The sequence below is a fragment of the Sphaeramia orbicularis genome, chromosome 14 (genome assembly GCF_902148855.1).
Source record: "Sphaeramia orbicularis chromosome 14, fSphaOr1.1, whole genome shotgun sequence".
Lineage (NCBI taxonomy): Eukaryota > Metazoa > Chordata > Actinopteri > Kurtiformes > Apogonidae > Sphaeramia > Sphaeramia orbicularis.
In genome coordinates, this window is record NC_043970.1 from 43,460,583 (window position 1) to 43,482,354 (window position 21,772).

General features: G+C 41.4%; 1 protein-coding gene and 1 long non-coding RNA gene across 2 annotated transcripts in view; one reads left to right on the forward strand and one right to left on the reverse strand.

Annotated features, from left to right (window-relative positions):
• The window catches only part of rnf43 (ring finger protein 43), a 126,609-nt gene that overhangs the window by 47,962 nt on the left and 56,875 nt on the right, over positions 1-21,772 (reverse strand).
• LOC115432386 (uncharacterized) lies at positions 5,348-19,690 on the forward strand. The gene is made up of 3 exons (XR_003937197.1): positions 5,348-5,419; positions 17,433-17,441; positions 19,679-19,690. It is a non-coding gene; the product is annotated as an uncharacterized LOC115432386 (long non-coding RNA).

The following is a 21,772-nucleotide window of genomic DNA, read 5'->3' on the forward strand; positions in this document are numbered from 1 at the left end:
GACAGGTGGACAGGTGTGGACAGGTGTTGTGGACAGGTGAACACGTGTGGACAGGTGTGGACAGATGTGGACAGGTGTGGATAGGTGTAGACAGGTGGACAGGTGTGCCTGGTTTGGGCAGTGAAGCCCCCTACTGTTGACACCACAAATCCTGCCGTGGAAAAGGACAATTAATTTAATCGAGCAAATTCTTATCAACAATTAATTGATAATCGATTAATTGTTTACATCCCTAATGATGACTTATACAGATGAACACTGTCAGTAGTGCCTTTACCCTTACCTTCCCCTTACCTTTCCCCTTACTTTTACCTTTACCCTTTCCCTCTCCTTTTATCCTTACCTTTACCCTTCCCTTTATCCTTCCCTTTACTCTTACCTTTTCCCTTATCCTTACCTTTACCTTTATCCTTACCTTTACCCTTACCTTTACTCTTACCTTTTCCCTTATCCTTACCTTTACCCTTACCTTTACTCTTACCCTTACCCTTAGCTTTACCCTTACCCTTACCGTTCCCTTTAGTAAAGTGTACATTTTTACAGCTCCATATCATCAGAATGACTTTATGGTTGGGACAATAATAGTATCAAATGTTATTCATCTACATGTTTTTTCACATGGAGCCTCTTTAAAAGGGTCCAAGAGCCAAATGTGGCCCTGGATCCACAGGTTGAACATCCCTGGTCTGGTCTCTGCATCAGAGGGAAGAGTTCAATAAAGGCTGTAAGCCTGTGCTTACAGACTGCAAATCCCATCAGCCACCTGGGTTCTGACCCGGGTCAGCGGTGACTCAGCTCCACAGGTCCGGCCTTGGATGCCACCGTTCAGATGTGAAGAGGTGTGTCCTGAGGCCGGACCTGAAACCAGTCCTTCAGTTTGTTAAAATGTAATACTGCTGACGGCCACTAGATGGTGGAGTGCACCCCATGGACCTGGACCTGGTCTGATGTGGATCTGAGTAAATGACCTGGTTCATCTGTTAATGACTCCATTAATCTGATCTCAGCTTCAGTGTCTGCTTTGAGTGACAGGTGTGTTTGTTACCTCCCCCAGGCTCCACCCTTTTGTCCAAATATGGTCACTTTTGGCTCCAATAAGGTGATGCGACAATGGTCAAAATGCAAACTCATATTTCATCACAGTTCTTCTTTTTTTGTCCCAAGGAAGCTACATATAAAATTTAAAATACATCTGACCAGTAGTTTCGTCGGAGAAGATGTTTAAATAAATCGCTAATGATAACAATAACGAAGACGATGCCCGACACCAAGGTTAGAATAGTTTTGGATTTTTCATTATAGTTAAGTTTATTTAGTTTTGACCTTTTTTTCTCTTATTCAGTTAGTTTTAATTAGTTTTTAGAGCAGGTTTGCTAGTTTTTATTAGTTTTTAGTTTTTTTCTAAATGCTTAGTTTTAGTTAGTTTTAGTATTAATTTTAGTGTTGTCGTATATTTTCTCTTCTTCGCTGTCACATTCAAATAAATCCCAGACAGGACTCTGCTGCTTTCTCCCAACTTTAGTCTCTAGGTTGCAGTTAGAGTAGGGATGAGAGGACGACTCTAAACCACAAGTGACAACAAGTGACGGACTGTGAAGCATCGTATGGTGCTGCTAGCAAAAATTGCTTGCATGAAATCAATCCGACATTGACAAAGACGCAAACGAAGGGAATTTTATCCATAACTTTTAAACGTTTTAGTTAGTTTTGTAAGCACAAAATACAGTTTCAGTTAGTTATTGTTTTTCTTTTAATTACAGTTTTTATTTATTTCAGTTAACGAAAATGATTTTTCAATTCTAGTTTTCATCATTTCGTTAGTTTTCGTTAATGATAATAACTTTGCCCTACACAGCACCTCATCAAAAAAAAAAAAAAAAAAAAAACAGTTCATGGAAATGCAAAAGAACTGTAATTTTGTTTTTGCGACTTTGCAAACGTTTGCTTTGAATTCACTGAACATTTAATGCAAATGCATCCGTAGATGGCAGGAGGTCTCCAGAACGTCAGTGTTAAATAGAGCGTTTCCGTAAACGTTAGCCGGGTTTATTTTTACAGACATGTGGAGGATTAATGGAGCCTTTTCACTGCAGACGCTCTGACTTGTCACAGCAGGAAAAACACACATGATTCTAATAACATTACAGATGGATCTGTTCCATCGGAGCGTCCCACAAAGGCCGAGCAGCCATCCAGCAGAACCAAACCCTGGAACCGGAGTGCCGCATGGAACGCCGCCACGGGAATAAAACTAATTACACCTGTGAGTTTTCTCCCATAACAACACACTTGACTTTGACATCGTATGTGCGTTTTTACCGCATGAAGCCCAAGGTGCAGTTCTGGGTTTAGGTGTAAATCAAAGTGCTGCTGTATTTAGCTTGGCAGCGGCGCCCGGACTCTGCTTCGAAGGCAAATAATGGGATGTTTGTGTTCAGAGAAGGACACGCGGTTGCCAACAGGAGCAATGAAACCGCATGTAACACTTGAAAGAGATCAGAATCTGGTTGCCCGGGTTTCCAGGCAACAGTTTACATCCATCTGTGCTTGGATGTGACCCGGCGTGCAGACTGGTGGTGGTGGTTGGGGGGTGGGGGGGGTGGGGGTGATTGGCTGCGACGCTGACCCTTGGCCTGTTTCTGCAGCTCAGCGTCGTCAGTGTGGGAGCGTTTGTGCAACAGCGCAGGTTAATGAGTGAGAGCGCAGATATTTATTGTTGCTGGAGGCTCCTGAGCATGTGCTTGCATGTGAACATACGTGTGCATGAGCATGTGTCGACTGATCCACTGGTTCTGAAAAGTCCCTCTGCGGGGGGGGGGGGGGGGGGGTTCAACCTGAGGGGGTGTATGCAGCATGAAATAGGATATATTAATGAATAAAATAGATAAAAGCAGAACAGAATATAACTAGAAAAGCACTCAGCATGTAGACCTCCGCCAAGGCATATCAGTCCCCGCCCCCCCACCCCCATCACCACCAAAATTTAATAATTTGTTCCTCATGCCAGTATCAACATTTCCTGAAAATTTCATCAAAATCCTTCCATAACTTTTGGAATTATCTTGGTAACAGACAAACAAACAAGCAAACCCCAATGAAAACATAACCTCCTTGGCGGAGGTAATAAAAACAGAACCAGTGTCCCTGTCCGTCAGCGTCTGTTCTATGTGGATCAGAACAAGTTGAATGTGTGAAGTTGTCAGGTTCTGTTCTATGTTCCAGTCCTGTGGTCTGGATGCACATCAATGTAACTATAGAAGTGGGCGGGACTTTCACTGGAGGAGAACTCAACTCATCCAATCACAGTCCATATATGACTTCTATCAGTGATCAATAGGAACTAGACTAATATCTGGAACCATTTACATGTTTGAAACAATCAACAGATGGACCAGTAGAAGGAAGTGAACAGTTAGAAGATTTCAGAAATTTCAAAAATCGGAATTTGTCAAAACTATGAATAAACTTTGTAGACATTGTCCCAAGAAACAAACATAAAATATGAAATGAATCCAACCAGTAGTTTAGTCAGTTATAAACCATCAACATATGGACCATTACATCGACATTGTCCCAAGGAAACTACATCTAAAATTTAAAATGAATCCAACCAAAGAAGGTGACAATGAAGACGACAACGACAACAATGATGACAATGACAGCGACGATGACGACGAAGGCAACAACGACGAAGACACCACTGCCGACAATGACAAAAACGACAACAATGAAGATGACAATGACGACAATGACAAAAATGACAACGAAGACTATGACAATGACGAAGGCGACGATAAAGATGATGAAGACGACGACAATAAAGAAGACATCGCTGATGATGAAAACAACAATGAAGATGATGACAATGAAAATGACAACAATGAAGATGACAATGACGACAATGACGAAGACAATAACAATAAAGACAAGAATGCTGACAATGATAAAAACAACAACGAAGATGATGACAATGAAGACAACAATGAAGACAATGACGAAAATGACAACGACAACGACGTTAACAACAATGACAACAATGATGTCCGACACAGTGCCTTCCCAGTATCTCATGTTCTCTTATTTCTCATGTGAGATAATAAACCACATAAACATTAGAAAATGAACCAGTGGAAGTAAAGTGACAATAGTGAAAGTAGCAGCATCGTGACCTGTTGGTTAGGTGGGGGGGGGGGGGGGGGGCAGTTCAGCGGTCACATGTCGTATCTGTTCAGCCCGTAAACATCAGCTTGATGTTAGCTTTGGTGCTGATGCTGCGGTCCGGACCTCAGTGCCATAGATGGCACAGATACACACGGTTCTGGATCACATGACCAGCGGTGGATCCAACACAGCGGCGTCTGGAAAAGCGGGCTCCGAGGCCGCGGCCGTCTTTGCAAATGCAAAGGAACGGGAGGCATTAGCGCTTTTGGTCCTGTCAAAACAAAAGGCGTGTCATCTTTCCCCGGGCTTTATTGACAGTGTCAGCCCCATATCCAGTAACGCTCACCGCAGAGAATGACTGGAGGAAACCGGAGCCCATAATGAGGCCCAATAATTACCAGCAGGCCCACATTTACCAGGGCGCTTTCTGGAAGGAGGAGCGCTTCCCCCGACTCCAGCGCCGTCAGACTGTCTCTGCATGAAAGGATTAGAAAAAGAAGACGGAGACGGGACGGGGAGGAGGAGGAGGAGGTCCGACAACAGGAGGCCGAGCAGGAGTGAACGGCATCGGACGGATACGAGAATAAATCTGACATTAATTAGAAGGTTCAGTCACAGATTCCTGCCTCTGCGTTTCTCATCTTTTATCTTTTCCGTCTGCACAAAAGGAAAAAAAAGAAAGTTGAACTGGGACGACCTTTGTGCAGGAGACGCCAGGCGGGTTCAGGACCACGCCCTCGCTCATTCAGACAAACTGGAAAATACAGGAGCTGAGCTGCACCTGAACGCACCACAAACCTGCATTTACAGAAAACAGCAAAAACCCACGTATTCAACATATGGAAGGAAGTTATTGGCTCTTTATAAATCATTTAAAGAGCCTTTAGACAGGTGCGTCTGAACACATGGGCCTGATGCCACCCCCCCCAAAGGGGCCCCATACTAATCTGAGATTAGTTTGAGATTCACTTCTAGACCACTGCGCCTGTTTTTAGCTTTTCTATTTGTTATATGTCTGGTTCTGCTGTCCATCCTACTTGTTCGTTGGTTGTATATTTAATCTGTTCTTTCGTTTGTACATCCAAACTGTGCTGCTACTCATTCTGTTTGTGTGCTGCCTCCTGTCCAGGTCGTTATTGTAAATGAGAATGAGTTCTGAACTAGCTTACCTGGTTAAATAAAATAAATCTGTGTATGCTAACCCTTTAATGACCCTTGTATCATATATGATTCATACCCATCAAAGGCGTAGACTTACGTAACTAATTGCTAATTTAAGTTCTTTTCTGCTTTTTTTCAATTATTATGATTTTTTTTTTTTAACTCAAAATTTTCCATTGTTTTTATAGATTTGTCTTATTTTGCACTAGAATTTCTCAATCATTTTATGTAGATAGTTGTATTTTGTACAGGAATTTTTTAAAATAATTTTACAATTTTTTTTTTTTTTAAATTTTGTTCTAGAATTTGTACAGAAAAGTAATTTCCAACAATTTGAACTATGCATTCCTGAAGGTTCAAATGTCCCTCAGAGTGTTCATGTGCAGGATGGGGACCAACTGGACAGGAGAACGTTCTTTTTCAAGACTTAAGCATATATAAAATCCTCTTTGTACACAATGGTTATGGACAATGACCTCCTGAAGACCACTCACTTCCATCCAATAATACTTCCTGTAGTAGTTGTGGCAGGGGCCCCAGTACACAGCTTCGCCTGGGGCCCATAATGCTGTTGGGACGGCCCTGCCTTTCTACCATTAACCCACTGGTTTCCCTGTAATCACCTGGTTACTGATTAATGACAGTAATTAACAACGTTGTACATGATTAACAGTTTCAGTATCAAACTCAAAACGAAAAAACAGCTCATCTCCTATTAAGGCTGATGATGACAATAATTACCTCATTAAACGCTTTTTGTTTCTGTTTTGTTTATGTTCACACTTTGCTAAAATACTTGAGCCATGTGCAATAAATACTGCACTAATGCAAAAGGGTTTATTTTCCTGCACTTATTGTATATTTTATTCTGTATATATTTTACCTATTTATCTATTTTTTTACTGGATGTGGAGAAAAAAAAATAAATCATAGAAATGTGAGTTGAAGACAATAACATGAAGTTTGATCCTACTGTAAATAGACTTAAACAAAACAAAACAAAACAAAAATGGAATAAAATAATGAACAAATTAACAAAATCAAAAAAATATTTGGTAAAATAATGAACAAAATGAAGAAAAAACTAAACAAAAACTGAGCAAAGTTATGAAGAAATGGGCAAAACTGAACAAAAATGTAGTAAAATAATGAAAAAAATGAACAAAACTTTGTCAGTTGAAGACAATAACAGAAATTGGATTCTACGTCACTACGTACATATGAACTGAAATAAATCCAATAATGAACTGAAATGTCTAAACCAGGGTTTTGGAATATTGTACTTCTGAAGTGACAGTAAACGCATCACATCTGATTATTATAATTATCTGATTAATAACAGTTATTGGATTTATAGCTTTATGGAAACGGACTCAGTGACCAATACAGAGTCTGAGTTTTCCCAGTTTCTGATGAGCATGTGAACTCACCAGCACCCCCTCTGGTACCACAGTCACCTGGTCAATTAGGAGGATGGATGGAGGCGCTGCAGATGCTGCTCTGAGAGGGGCTTCCACAGCAGGTCCAGTGCTCTGGCGTGTTCACACCCCCATGTCCCCCCCCTTGGACCCCTGGGATCCCACTGAGGGCCTGAACCCCCTGGACCCTACAAAGGGCCTGGACCCCTCAGACCCCCTGGACCCCTCAACACCCCTGGAACCCCTGGACCACTCCAAGGGCCTGGACCCCTCAAAACCCCTCAGACCCCTCTGAGGGTCTGTTGAACCCTTTCCATTTCCACGGCCTCATGTCAACACAAACACAGCGTTTCCGTGTCATTACACAGTGGCATGGCACTGACCCCCCCAATTGTTATTTCTGCACTGATCTGTGGTCCCTGTCAGCACAGGGGCCACATCCACACATCCTTCAGGCTTCCTTCAACCCGGCCCTGGCCTGGGGGGGGGACTGGGGGGGGGGCACCACAGGACCCTCTCAGGTTCCACAACATCAGACACAAAACCAACAGCATTCAACAAAACATGAGGAATCAGCGATGAGAAAGAAATGATGATTGAACGAGGAGTTTAACTGATGTTAGCATCGCATTAACAATTAAATCCACGTTTAGCTCTGGTTTAACCCTTAAAGATCCAAACGTCCACTGTCAACCAGAACCATCTACTGATCTAAACTGTTTAATACCTGTTGATCCAATAATCCTATCAATTCATGTCAATAATTGGTGTAAAATACAGATCTTCATCTTTTCATGGTCATCAGATACAGCCATATTTGGATGTTCAGAGGCTCCGTAGTTACCGTGGAAACACCGTCATCTTCTACAACACTGATTCACCAGTAAAACCCATGGAGTTGGATCAATGACAGTGGAATAACATGAACAAAATTAAGTAAAAAGGAATAAAACGAACAAAAACATCCAAAGTCATCAATAAAATGAACCTAAATGACAAACATGAAAAGAAAAAAATAACAAAATAAGCTACAAACTGAACAAAATTGAATAAAAAATATAAATCATTCAGTTTGATAAATGACAGTGGATGGAGTCATTTGTTTTTATGTTCAGTTATTGATATATTTGACAGAAAAAGTCCCTTTTTATTCAGGTCTGTTTCTGACATATTAACCCTTAACTTTGAGTTTTTATGAACATCTACATGATCAGTGAATTAAATATATGAAAATACATGATTTACACTGAAAAAAATGCAAAAATCCAGAAGATACTATTAAAATAAATGGTGATAAATCATTTAAGAAAAGGTTAAATAGACATTTAAGTGGATTCTCCACTGCAAAAAAGGCCTGTTTTTTTGTGTTAAAGAGCCTATTTTGTTTATTTGTAAAAAGAATATGGAAAGACAATTGTGACTTATAATGAACTCTTGGGCTTAATATTGCTGAATAAATGGATTGGCATGTCCAAAGAAGACAAAGAAACCCAGCCAGACATTCATTTATGCACGCGTCGAAAATGCAACAGGTTGAACCCTTCCACACCGTAGTAGTGGCTAAAGGTAAAGCCATTACAATCTCACTGAGGTAACTGAAATAATCTGAACAATATTACATCTGAATGAGTAAATAAATGTAAAAAATGATCTTTGAGATAAATATTCCACATTGCGGTCCGTTCACATGTGTCAGATGTTCATTTTTTGCAGCGTACCAGTTCAGACCTCTAAACCAAACACTAAAGCCTGTGCAGGGGCAGAGGAGCAGATCAACCACACTAAACACTTGACTTTAATAAGCAACAGGTGTTTTTTTTTTTATGGGTTCACATGTAAAACAGTGGGCTGTGGGTTGAACCCCCCACCGTAGAAACCTGTTGTTCTTAAAGAGGTTAAACAGAAGGAAACAGAAGCAGACGACAGAGTCAGAACATCAACTCTGAAAGACTGAAGGGTCATTTAATACCACGACAACAGAAACCTCTGCTCAGGTCAGTTCATCCAAAACCTTTTGAACTCAACAACAAAAAAGAAAATGGTCCAACAGTCCAAACCTGGACCTAAACAACAAAAACAGAACCAGTGTCCCTGTCCGTTCTATGTGGATCAGAACCAGTTGAATGTGTGAGGTTGTCAGGTTCTGTTCTATGTTCCAGCCCTGGTTCTGTTCTATGTTCCAGTCCTGCTTCTGTTCTATGTTCCAGCCCTGGTTCTGTTCTATGTTCCAGTCCTGCTTCTGTTCTATGTTCCAGCCCTGGTTCTGTTCTATGTTCCAGTCCTGCTTCTGTTCTATGTTCCAGCCCTGGTTCTGTTCTATGTTCCAGTCCTGCTTCTGAACTCAACTCATCCAATCACAGTCCATATATGACTTCTATCAGTGACCATTAGGAACTAGACTGATATCTGGTACCATTTACATATTCTAAACCATCAACAGATGGACAAGTAGAAGGAAAGGAACAGTTAGAAGATTTAGAAAATGTAAAAAATCTGAATTTGTCAAAACTGTGAATAAACTTTGTAGACATTGTTCCAAGAAATATACATAAAATAATATGAAATTAATCTGACCAGTAGTTTAGTCAGAGAAGAAAATGATGTTTGAAGAAAATGCTAACAAAGATGACGAAGACAATGACGAAGACGATGTAGATGACAACGATGAAGCTGAAGACAACGATAAAAACGACAACAATGAAGACAATGAAGACAATGGAGACAACGATGAAGACGCAGACGAACGCGGCGTCTTCACAGCAGCTCCTGGGCCGGTGTGATAGACCTGGTCCACAGGTCACACCAGTCCAGTACAACATGTAAAGTTTGTGTTGAAGTCTGAGTCGTGTGAGGAAGAGGAGAAGATGAAGAGTCAACCTGGGACTCTTCTGCGTATCTGCTTTATTGAATCTGGGTTAGAGTTGATGCCATAAATCATGTTCCTGAAACGTGGCATATTTATCCACAGATGTCACCGTTCCTCCACCCCACCCTGCCCCGCCCCACACTGCCTGGCCCCGCCCCCCCACCTCCCAGGGAATCCCATAATCACCTGTGGCTGATGTTGGAGGAACACAGTCATAAAGGCAGAGAGCAAGTAAACACAACAACCAAATGAAGGGCTTTTCCACGGTATTTTTACTCTGCTCTAATGTTCTTGTGGTCGCTGCCCTCACACACACACACACACACACACAAACACACTCGTCCAGCCCTCACACACACTTGTCCAACCCTTAGCAACCCCAGGGTAAATAGTCACAAACACATGGGCGCTCTGTGATGTCACCGCCGCCCGCTTCAAACACACCTTGTAATTGGCAGCGTAATTGTTTTCTTTTCGGCGGCTTTGAACGGCCTGATTTACGCTCAGGGAATGTACTGAGAGACCCAGACCCAGACTGACATGTGTGCGTCTGGATATCCACCTGAGGGGGGGTGGGGGGGGTGCCGCCGTGCATGTGATCATGTGACCCCCGTCCCCTTTCCGGTGTTTCCTCTGACTCCAGCTGGGTCCAGTGGAGGGTGAGCAGAGGTATGGATGGTGTATACGGGAGGGGGGGTGGGGGTGAGGGGAAGGGGGTGGAGGGGTAAACACCACTGAGGCGTGGGCACGAGGCCAGGAGCACGGAGCTCCTCATGGAATGAAATGGAAAAATGAGACAGAGGAATGTGACTCCACTGAGCAGAGTAAACACACACACACACACACAAAGAGACACACAGACACACAACACACACACAGAGACACACAACACACAACCGACCACAGAGCTTTGAAGACGCTTCGCCTGCCGATGCACACAGCTACACACACACACATACACACACACACACACACACACACACAGATGCACAACCTACTGCTGGTTGAGTCCAACAGTCGTCTGGTCACTGAAGAAGAAAAAGAAGAAGGAGAAGAAGAAAAAGAAGACAAAAAACAAGAAGAAAAAGAAGGAGATGAAGAAGAAAAAGAAGACAACAAACAAGAAGAAAAAGAAGGCGATGAAGAAGAAAAAGAAGACAACAAAGAAGAAGAAAAAGAAGGAGAAGAAGAAGGAGAAGGAGAAGAAGAAAAAGAAGAAGGAGAAGAAGAAGAAGGAGAAGAAGACTAGATCTTTACTGTCACAGGAACAACGAAGGTTTATGTTTGTGTACTTGGTGTAGAATGTGTGTTGTTGTATTTTGTTGTCGTTTGTGCTGAACTGACAGACCCAGACCCAGATCCAGATCCACTGATCCAGACCCAGAACCAGAACCAAATCCACTAATCCAGACCCAGACCCAGATCCAGACCAGAGAATGGGGGTGGGATTAAATACGTTTTTCTTCTTCCCACTCCTTTTCGAGTGTAGATGAATTCATTTGGAATTTTGAATTTGTATGTATTCTATAAAGGCTCAAAATCAACAAATACAATGAAAATGAAAAAAAAAGGGAAAAAAAAAAAAAAAAAATATATATATATATATATATATATATATATATATATATATATATATATATATATATATATATATATATATATATATATATACATATACATATATATACACACATATATATACACACATATATACATATATACACACACATATATATACATATATACACACATATATATACATTATATATATATATATATATACACACACACACACACACACACACACCCACGTTTGGATGCAAAAAACACAAAACAAAACAAAAATTTTCACCCCAATATTTTGCATATAAATTGTATTAGTTTTTTTTTTCCATCCTGACATATATCAATGATTAACATCAACATTGCTTAATATACATCATTATTTTTTGTTCTAGGTCAAATGTTAAATGTGTTGTAGAAGGGTGTTAGTGTAGGAATTTAACAGTGTTCATAATGGGATCATGTTAGTGGATGGATAAGAATAAAAAAAAAAAAAAATCATGCAAAACCAACTTTTGAATTCTGACCCAAAATAATATAGCAATACTATAGCATGAAGTTTTACGTGTGCTTAATATGTGAGAGGATAAACTCCACCAGAGTTTATTGGTTAAATGAACTAAACACAGACTGCAGAACTGAAGGACCCTCCAACTGACAGTCAGTTAAATACATCAGTAATTATCCTTATCTTTAGTAACGGAAGTCTGAAAAACTGGACACAGAGATGGACGATAACATCTGAATCCAAGAAAACAGTCAGAGATGAACCCGCACAGAGAACACATGTAGATGGAGTGTATACACATGTATGACAGGAGTGTGTGTGTATACACATGTATGACAGGAGTGTGTGTGTATACACATGTATGACAGGAGTGTGTGTGTGTATACACATGTATGACAGGAGTGTGTGTGTGTGTGTGTGTGTATACACATGTATGACAGGAGTGTGTGTGTATACACATGTATGACAGGAGTGTGTGTGTGTGTGTGTGTGTGTGTGTATACACATGTATGACAGGAGTGTGTGTGTGTATACACATGTATGACAGGAGTGTGTGTGTATACACATGTATGACAGGAGTGTGTGTGTGTGTATACACATGTATGACAGGAGTGTGTGTGTATACACATGCATGACAGGAGTGTGTGTGTGTATACACATGTATGACAGGAGTGTGTGTGTGTGTGTGTGTATACACATGTATGACAGGAGTGTGTGTGTATACACATATATGACACGAGTGTTTAGTAACATGGTGTTTACAGCAAAACAGACACTAACGGGGGGGGGGGGGTGACAAGAAGGAAGAGGGGGAAGAAGAGGGGGAGAAGGAGGAGGAAAAGGAGAGAGAGGAGGAGGAAGAGGGGGAGGAGGAAGAGGGGGAGGAGGAAGTGGAGTCAAACTGCTCCTTAATTCTCTGAGACAGAACTCAAACATCGATCCAATCAAACTCAGTCATTTCACACATTTCTCTGTTTTGTCTTATTCTAACATATTCATTGGATCATTTACTGACTCCATGGGACTGAACAGACCCCTGGTTACTGACTGTAACCCCTGGTTACCGACTGTAACCCATGGTTAGTGATCGTAACCTGTGGTTACCTGTAACCCATGGTTACGGACCAGCAGAAGCACGGTGGCACTGTGGTACTGCTGGTCCTCCTCCATCCTCTGGTACCTGGGATTAAAGGGGGCGGATCCTAAATCAGAGCATGCTCTGTCATCACTGCCGCTGTCATATCAGAGGTAAGCTCTTAAATTGGTACTTGGGCGTCCTGGTAGGGTACCAGCTACTGGCCCCGGCCCCCACATCGACAGAGGTCGACGCCAACGCCGACACCTTCATCCCTCGGGCTAAACATGGTGCTGAACAGAAACAGATGAGGCTGATGCGTCGGACTGGGACAGTAGTTTATACTTTTACTGCGTTTATCAGTAAATGTCTGAATCCTGTAAAAAGGGGGCGGAGCTTTGGTGTTTCGCTTTGCTCCAGAACTTCCCCATCTTGTTTCCTTTAGGATTTAAACACATTAACAATAACATGTTAAATACACATAAATAAAATGTGTCTGAATTAAAACAATAACAAAAGAGTAAAACAGTGAAGGATCATGTGAGTTTTTGTTTTTAGTCTGATAAACAGTCTTATTCTAATAGTTTTAATCCACTACTGTGATATGAATATAATATTTTTGACACATACAGTAAAACCTAAGAAGAAGATTCAGTTTTTGGTTCTTATAAATTATAACCTAAACAAATATGAACAAAATAAAATATCTAAACAACATTTTTACCAATATTCTGCCTGTTATTAAATGTGTTGTGCCTTTGTAGATCTGATCTGTAATACACATATAAATACATGAATAAATGATAAATCAAGGCATAATATTGTTAATACTGAACTTATTTTTCTGAAGAAATGTTTTTTCAGGATATTCACCTCTTTTTCTTTAAATAGTTCGTAAACGTACGTATTTTCAGAATTTATTATTATTTTTGCACTAAAACAAAGATAGAAATTTGGAGTTGTCATTATTTATAGATTATTATAGTATTATTAAGTTATTATTTTGTTGCTTTTACATCATGTCCTTATGGCAGAACATTCAGAAATACAGAAATAATGTCCTGTTTGTGGTTTCTTGGATGAAAGTTTCTGCTAAAGTTCGTGTTTATTTTCACTCTTCATTATAATTGGGTTCATTTGCAGGTCTGACTTCAACGGGTCCTCGCCGGTCCCTCATCGGTTCCTCCTCGGTTCCTCCTCAGTTCTTCATCAGTTCCTCGTCGGTCCCTTGTCGTTTCCTTGTCAGTCCCTTGTTGGTTCCTCGTCGTTTCCTCGTCGGTCCCTCATCCTTTCCCTGTCAGTTCCCCGTCGGTTCTTCATCAGTTCCTTGTCGTTTCCTCGTTGTTTCCTCGTCGGTTCCTCCTCGGTTCTTCATCGGTTCCTTGTAAGTTCCTTGTCTGTTCTTCAGTGGGTCCTCGTCTGTTCCTCATCTGTCCTTCGTTGTTTCCTCATCAGTCCCTTGTCTGTTCCTCGTCATTTCCTCATCAGTCCCTTGTCGTTTCCTCGTCGGTCCCTTGTTGTTTCCTCATCGGTCCCTTGTCATTTCCTCGTTGTCTCCTCGTCGGTCCCTTGTCATTTCCTTGTTGTCTCCTCGTCGGTCCCTTGTCGGTTCCTCGTCAGTTCTTCATCGGTTCCTCGTCGGTTCTTTGTCGGTTCTTCATCAGTTCCTCGTCGGTTCTTTGTCGGTTCCTTCTTGGTTCTTCAACGGTTCTTTGTCGGTTCCTTGTCTGTGCTTCAGTGGGTCCTCGTCAGTTCCTCGTCAGTTCCTCGTCTCAGTGTCTCTTATTCATGAATGACATTCCACAGCGATACAAAGGAATTCATGTTTCCACCATGGTCTTGGGTGTTTGGCGCCTTGAGCTAGGTCTGGGGGTCTACAACAAAACCAGGACCCTCCTGACAAAGACCCGACCCAGGATCCACAAGGACATCACAATGAGGACCGGGTCGGCCCTGCAATTGGATCCACTTGGCCCCCACAGTCACTCAGCAGCCTCACATTAGACCTGTACACTTCCTCTGCTCACGGTCCCGCCTCCAGCCCCGGGGCGCCAAGGATTATGGGTAATTATGGCAGTCCATGGTCTCAGTGACAGACTGTGTGTTTGCACTGAGGTGTGTGTTCAGTGGACACAAAAGGCAGTGACCTCATATGACATGAGAGGAGGCTGGAGGATCCTGTCTCAACCAGGAGGGTCCGCACGTGTCACCTGAGTCCAGTTGGACGGAACCGACACCGGAGGCAGAACCGGGACAGTCCAGGATCGGGTTGGACCAATTAAATGGTTAAAATTCACAATTGAGTTAAGGCCAAAAGACCAGCAGAGTTAAAGTTAGAGGAGCTGGAACATGGGTGGAGTCAGGGGGTAGGTCTGTGAGAGGGGAGGGGCAGAGCTTAAAGTGGAACCAGAATTTCCTGATCCATTTGTGTGCCAGAGCTTTTGTAGACAAGCAAACACAGGAGGAGGAAGAAGAGGGGGAGGAAGGAGGGGAAGGAGGAAGAAGGAGAAGGGAAGAAGGAGGAGAAGTAGAAAGAGGAAGAGGAGGAGGAAGAGGAGGACGAGGAGGAGGAATAGGAGGGGGAGGAGGAGGGGGAAGAGGGAGAAGGAGATGGGGAGGAAGGAGGAGAATTAAGAGGAGGAAGGAGAGGGGGAGGAGGAAGAAGAAGAAGAAGAGGAGAAGGAGGAAGAAGAAGAGGAGGAGGAAGAAGAGGAAGAAGAAGAGAAGGAGGAAGAGGAGGACGAGGAGGACGAGGAGGAGGAATAGGAGGGGGAGGAGGAGGGGGAAGAGGGAGAAGGAGATGGGGAGGAAGGAGGAGAATTAAGAGGAGGAAGGAGAGGGGGAGGAGGAAGAAGAAGAAGAAGAGGAGAAGGAGGAAGAAGAAGAGGAGGAGGAAGAAGAGGAAGAAGAAGAGAAGGAGGAAGAGGAGGACGAGGAGGACGAGGAGGAGGAATAGGAGGGGAAGGAGGAGGAGGAGGAGGAAAAAGGAGAGGGGGAAGAGGAGGAGAAGGAGGAAGAAGAAGAGGAGGAGGAATAGGAGGGGGAGGAGGAGGAAGAAGGAGAGGGGGAGGAAGGAGGAGAATGAAGAGGAGGGAGGGGGAGGAGGAGGAGGAGGGAGAAGAAGAAGAGGAGGAGGAGGAAGAAGAGGAGGAGGAAGGAGGAGAATGAAGAGGAGGAAGGAGAGGGAGAGGAAGAGGAGGAAGAAGAAGAAGAAGAGGAGGAAGAGGAGGAGGAAGAAGACGAGGACGAGGAGGAGGAATAGGAGGGGGAGGAGGAGGAAGAAGGAGAGGGGGAGGAAGGAGGAGAATGAAGAGGAGGAAGGAGAGGGGGTGGAGGAGGAAGAATAAGAGGAGGGGGATGAGGAGGATGAGGAGGAGGAATAGGAGGGGGAGGAAGAGGAAGAGGAGGAAGAGGAGGAGGAAGAGGAGGAAGAGGAGGAGGAGGAAGAAGAGGAGGAGGAGGGTTACAGACAGTACAGGGCTGTAGACCACAGTAAAAAACCGACAGAATTAAACTGGTAACAGAGGGATGATAAAGGTGGTGGCGTAGTGGGCGGGGCCTCACTGAGGCCCGCACTGCTGCGATGTGGGTGGGCTGCAAATCAGAACCAGCTTCCACGGGCCCGTCCCCTTAATCAGCACCGTGTGGCCGAGACCAGCTGTTCTGCCAAAACCCGACCGGAGAACCACATGACAGACGGAGCCTTTAAAACAGGCCCCGCCCCCCACTGACACAAGCCACACCCCCACCCCCTTCACACCTGCTGACCCCCAGAGGAGAAAATTAACAGGACGGGAGGATCATGATAAACATATGCAGAGGTCCCACTGACAGAACCAACAGAACCTCCAAACGGTTCCACATGTTTGAGTTTTTCATCCACTGGTTCAGTTCAGTCTACAGCAGGGGTGTCAAACTCATTTTAGTTCATTTCCACATTCAGCCTAATATTACCTAAAGTGGGCCGGGCCAGTAGAATAATATCAATAATAGGATAAGAACTTTTGAGTGAAAAAAGTAAAATTCTGTAAAGAAAATGTTTACATCTATGAATTGTACTCGAACAAATATGAACGACCTGTAAATTCTTAAGAAAAATAAGTTCAATGTTAACAATATTACACCTTAGTTGATCATTTATACATGTGAATCACAACTTAGAGATCATAGTGGATCTAAAAATAAACAAAACATTAAATAACTTAGAATATTATTAAAATTCCACATACTTAAGAGATTTTAGGTTATTCACCTTTTTTTCTAAAAGGCTAGTCTTTAAATGTAAATATTCTTGTGTAATGTAACTTTTTTTACACTAAAACAAAGAGAAAAATTTACAGTTTTCATTATTTATAGTTTTTTTCTGATAGTATTTTACTGTGTGATCCACTTTAGACTGAACTGACCTAAAAAAATGTTTTAACATCCTTAATTGTTAATATCTTCAATGTAATTTTTGCATTTCATAAATTCATCCCAGGGGCTAGATTGGACCCTTTGGCAGGCCGGATTTGGGCCCCGGGCTGCATGTTTGACACCTGTGCTCTATAGGTACAAATCTGTAAACCTGTACATGTTAGTGGCGTTAGTACAAAGAGTTAATCTGTGGAACATTATTAAAACAGACACAGACCTGTGCCAAAGATAACAGTCCACTACTACTACAAACAGAAGGAACAGCTCAGGTTAGTGCTGGTTCTAAAGCAGGGCTCTCAAACTCATGTTCTTTCAGGTTCCACACTCAGCCAGATTTCATCTCCCGTGGGCCAGACCAGTAAAATAATAACAGAATAACGTATAAATAATAACAATGCCAAATTTTTGTCTGTTTTAGTGCAAAAAAACCCAATGAAATTATGAAAATACTTTTATAAACTATCCAAAAAAAAAAAAAACCCTGAAAAAACTGAAATTTAAATAAAAAAACTTAAGAAAATCAGTGCAGTTTTAACAATATTCTGCCTCAACTTCTCATTTCTTCATGTGCATTATGGATCAGATCTACAAAGACACTAAACACTGTGTAACAGGCAGAAAATAGTTCAAATTGTGCTGAAATTTCTTTAGACGTTTCAGGTTGTTCATATTTGTTCAGGTTATTCATATTTTATTGTTACAGGATAGTTTGTAAATGCTAATATTTCCATAATTTAATGTTATTTTTTGCACTAAAACAGAAAAAAAATTTAAGTTTGTATTATTTATAGGCATTATGTAATATTTTTCTCACATGAAAGCAAGAAGAAAATCTGGAGTCATTCTTTGTTGTTGTTTATTCTGCTGTTATTATTTGACTGTAGATCATATTGGTCTGAATGTGGAACCTGAACTAAAATGAGTTCCACAGCCTTGACTGTGGAATTTTTGCACTTTGTAAATTCATCCCACAGGCCAGATTGGAACCTTTGGTGGGCCACATTTGGCCCCCGGGCCACGTGTTTGAGACCCCTGATCTAAAGGTTCTTATGGGTCACATTAGTCCACTGGTTCCAACCTGTTTTTACTCGTGACCCCATTTTAACTTCACACATTTGTGTCAACCCCAGACATTCAAAACAGAGACTTTAATTTTACTAAAATTAGTTTTTGATCCTGTAATAGTTTTCTATCCTCTGTTTCAAATCCAGGTTAATTTTAGAGGACATTTAGTCTATATAATGTATATTATGGTGGACAGGGGCAGAAAAGACAGGTGTAGATTACTGCACAAAGGAAGAATTGGATTTTCCTTGGTCAGGATATGTACAGCTTGGATTTACAAGGCTGACAATTAATACTGAACAAACAAGAACTCAAACTAAGAATTATGAAAGAGCTGCAGCATCTGAAACCGACCACAATGAACATTTGACAGATAAACAGAACCACAGATAAACAGAACCACAGTGTTTCACTTTCACAACCACAGTTTGGACTGGCTCTGTAAACTCAACACACATTTAGATTAGGAAGGTTTATTTTTATTTTTATCAGTTACTAGAAATTTCCCGTGACCCCATGTGGGGTCCAGACCCCAAAGTTGAAAAACACTGGTTTAAAGGCTCCTGCTGTTGTTCAGCTCATTTTCCTTTTACTTATCTTCGTAAACTTTAATCTAAGGGGGCAGCAGTGAGTCCTCCACATACAGGTCTGTGGTGTTCTACTGTTAGAAGTACGTATGTCAACACTAGAACCTGTTCAATCAGCTGAAGAGAAACCATCCAAACTAGGGCTGTGTATTGGCAAGAATCTGGTAATGCGATACAAATCACAATACTAGGATCACGATACGATATATCACAATATATCATGATACTGTTAAAAAGGCAATTTTATGTTTGTTTCTTCTTTTATGATTATTTCCTGGAAGAATTGAATTCCACCAGAAATATGCACAAATACTTAAAACATTTTTATTTGATCACAACAGGATCTAATGCTATATCACAAAATGTTCCTGTGATCAAACTAAGGCTGCACGATTTGGCAAAAAAAAAAAATCCCGATTTTTTCCTCTAAAAACTCGATTTTCGATTTCAATTTTTGGGTAAAACTACAAAAGACAACAGAAGTCAGCATGTCGTTTTCATGAGCAGCCCACAATGCAAGGCACTGCTCTGACCTCAAATCTGTGATGGTATCATGTGATGAACCCACAGAAGTTTATTTTTTCCTAATTAAATCTTTATTGAATGAAGTAGAGTATACAAACAATGTATACAAGAAAATAACACAAGTTTGCCAGGGGGAATACACCACAACACAATGTCCAAATCGGGGCAGATACTGAATGTTTTTATAGCCGTTTTGTTTCCAGATTTATCTAACAGCTTTAAATAAAGTTCAACATTTTTTAAAAAAAATAAATAATATTTGGTTTTGTGTTACAGAACTTACATTTGTGAATGAAAATTTTAGCAAGTAAGAGGACTTATTTATTTATTTAGTTATTTATTTATTTTCTTTTTGGGGTATCTGGGCCCACAGAAGTGACACCAATGTAAGTCAGTGACAGACATCAGTCGTGCGTGCGTTGACCACGTTAATATGAGTGATCCCCATGTGGTTCTATTTAAACTGGGGGATCCATGTGTGGAATAGACCGACCCAGGACACACTACAGAGATTCTATCCCTGGAGCTGGTGGATGTGTGTGGGCACAGGGCTGTCTGGGCTCCTCTGCTGAGGCTGAGGCTGATGACCCCGAGACCCGGACCCGGTTTGGAAGAAGACAGTACGGTACAAATCCGCATGCAGTTCTATTTCAGTTGCGGGATCCGTGCGTGAAGCCACAGCTTACATTGCTATAAGTACTGCGGGCTCATGAACACATTTAAAATCCGGTCATTACACGGACTTCTGTGACAGACCGCTGTCACTGATAAGAGGAAGAGCCTACGGTAGCCCAGAGGCGCGCGGCCCGGAGGCATAAGACAGATGAAATCGATTTTACGATTTCTCTTTTTTAAAAATCGTCCTAATTAAAAAATCCGATTTCGATTTAAAATCGATTAATCGTGCAACCCTAGTTCAAACTTACATTATGTTTTACAGACATTACAGTTTAAGATCCTGTTCAAATGTTCATATTCTAATAATTCAGAACTAACATCAGAACAGTATTTTAGTTCAATAATAATAAATAAAATGTAAACAAAAAAGAAAAACAAAAATGAACCTCCACCATGTCTGCATTTGCATAAACACCTAAAAATATCGATACAGTACTTTTAATATCAATACAATATTGTGAAATGAAATATCACGATTTATTGCAGAACTGATATTTTCTTACACTCCTAGTCTCAAACAGTGTGGTTTGTATTTATTTTTACTTTTCATTTTTATTTAAATCTACCTCAAAAAATAAATGCAGTTTAGTTTTTATGTTCAACAGTGACTTAATCAGAGTGTTGCTGTTTATGTTCTTGGCATATGTTGGAAAAACTGCACAAACGACATTTAAAATGTTCTGGAGGTTCTTTGGGCTGAGTTATTTTTTCTTTTATGGCTGTGTTTTACAGAGGGAAACTGTTTGGTTGAACTGTTCACAAACTGGAAAATTAGTCTCAAAGATCAGTGTAAAGAATTGTGATAAAATCAAGATCGTGATTTTATTTGTTAAAAATCGTGACATGATATTTTTGCCGTATCGTTCACCCCTATTACGAGTATATGTCTTGGTTTTGTGGATTGAAAAAGTTGAAATAAAATCATTTAAAAAAAAAAAAATAAGTGACCACTGATATAAATGCTCAGATACGCGTCACCTCATTGTATGTCTATGATGTCGTCACAGTCACAAACAGAACCAATCATCTGTGTTTAGTTGAATTAACTCATTAAAGTGTGACTCATGGGATCCAGTGAGTTCAGTAATGGCTGAGGAATTCACCGTGTGACTGCAGGAGCGTTAACGCAGCTGAGGGCGTGTCCTGGATGTATGGATGTGAGCGGTGCAGATCTGAACCTGAACTGTTCCATCATTAACAGACGTGTGTGAGTAAAACAGTGTTTAGTCACACATCTGACTATCGGCGCCACTTTCAAAGAGGCCACGCTGAGTCACACTGATAGGACAGCGGCGGTGGAAGCGTTGGCTCAGAGGTGGAGCCGCTGTGAACTCCGGTGCATTTATCTGAGCTGTGTGTGTTTGTTGGCACGGAAACACACTTCAGAGCAGGGGTGTCAAACTCATTTTCTTTCAGGGGCCACATTCAGCCCAATTTGATCTCAACTGGGCCGGCCCGGACCAATAAAATAATTGCATAATAACCTATAACACAGTTGTCAAATATGCGGCCCGGGGGCCAAAACCGGCTCGCCAAAAGGTCCAATCCGGCCCGTGGGATGAATTTGTAAAATTCAAAAAAATACACTGAAGATATTAACAATCAATGGTGTTAAAATTATTTTAGGTCAGTTCAATCTAAAGTGGATCAAACCAGTAAAATACTATCATAATAACCTAGAAATAAAGAAAACTGCAAATATTCCTCTTTGTTTTAATGTAAAAAACAGTAAAATTACACAGAAATGGT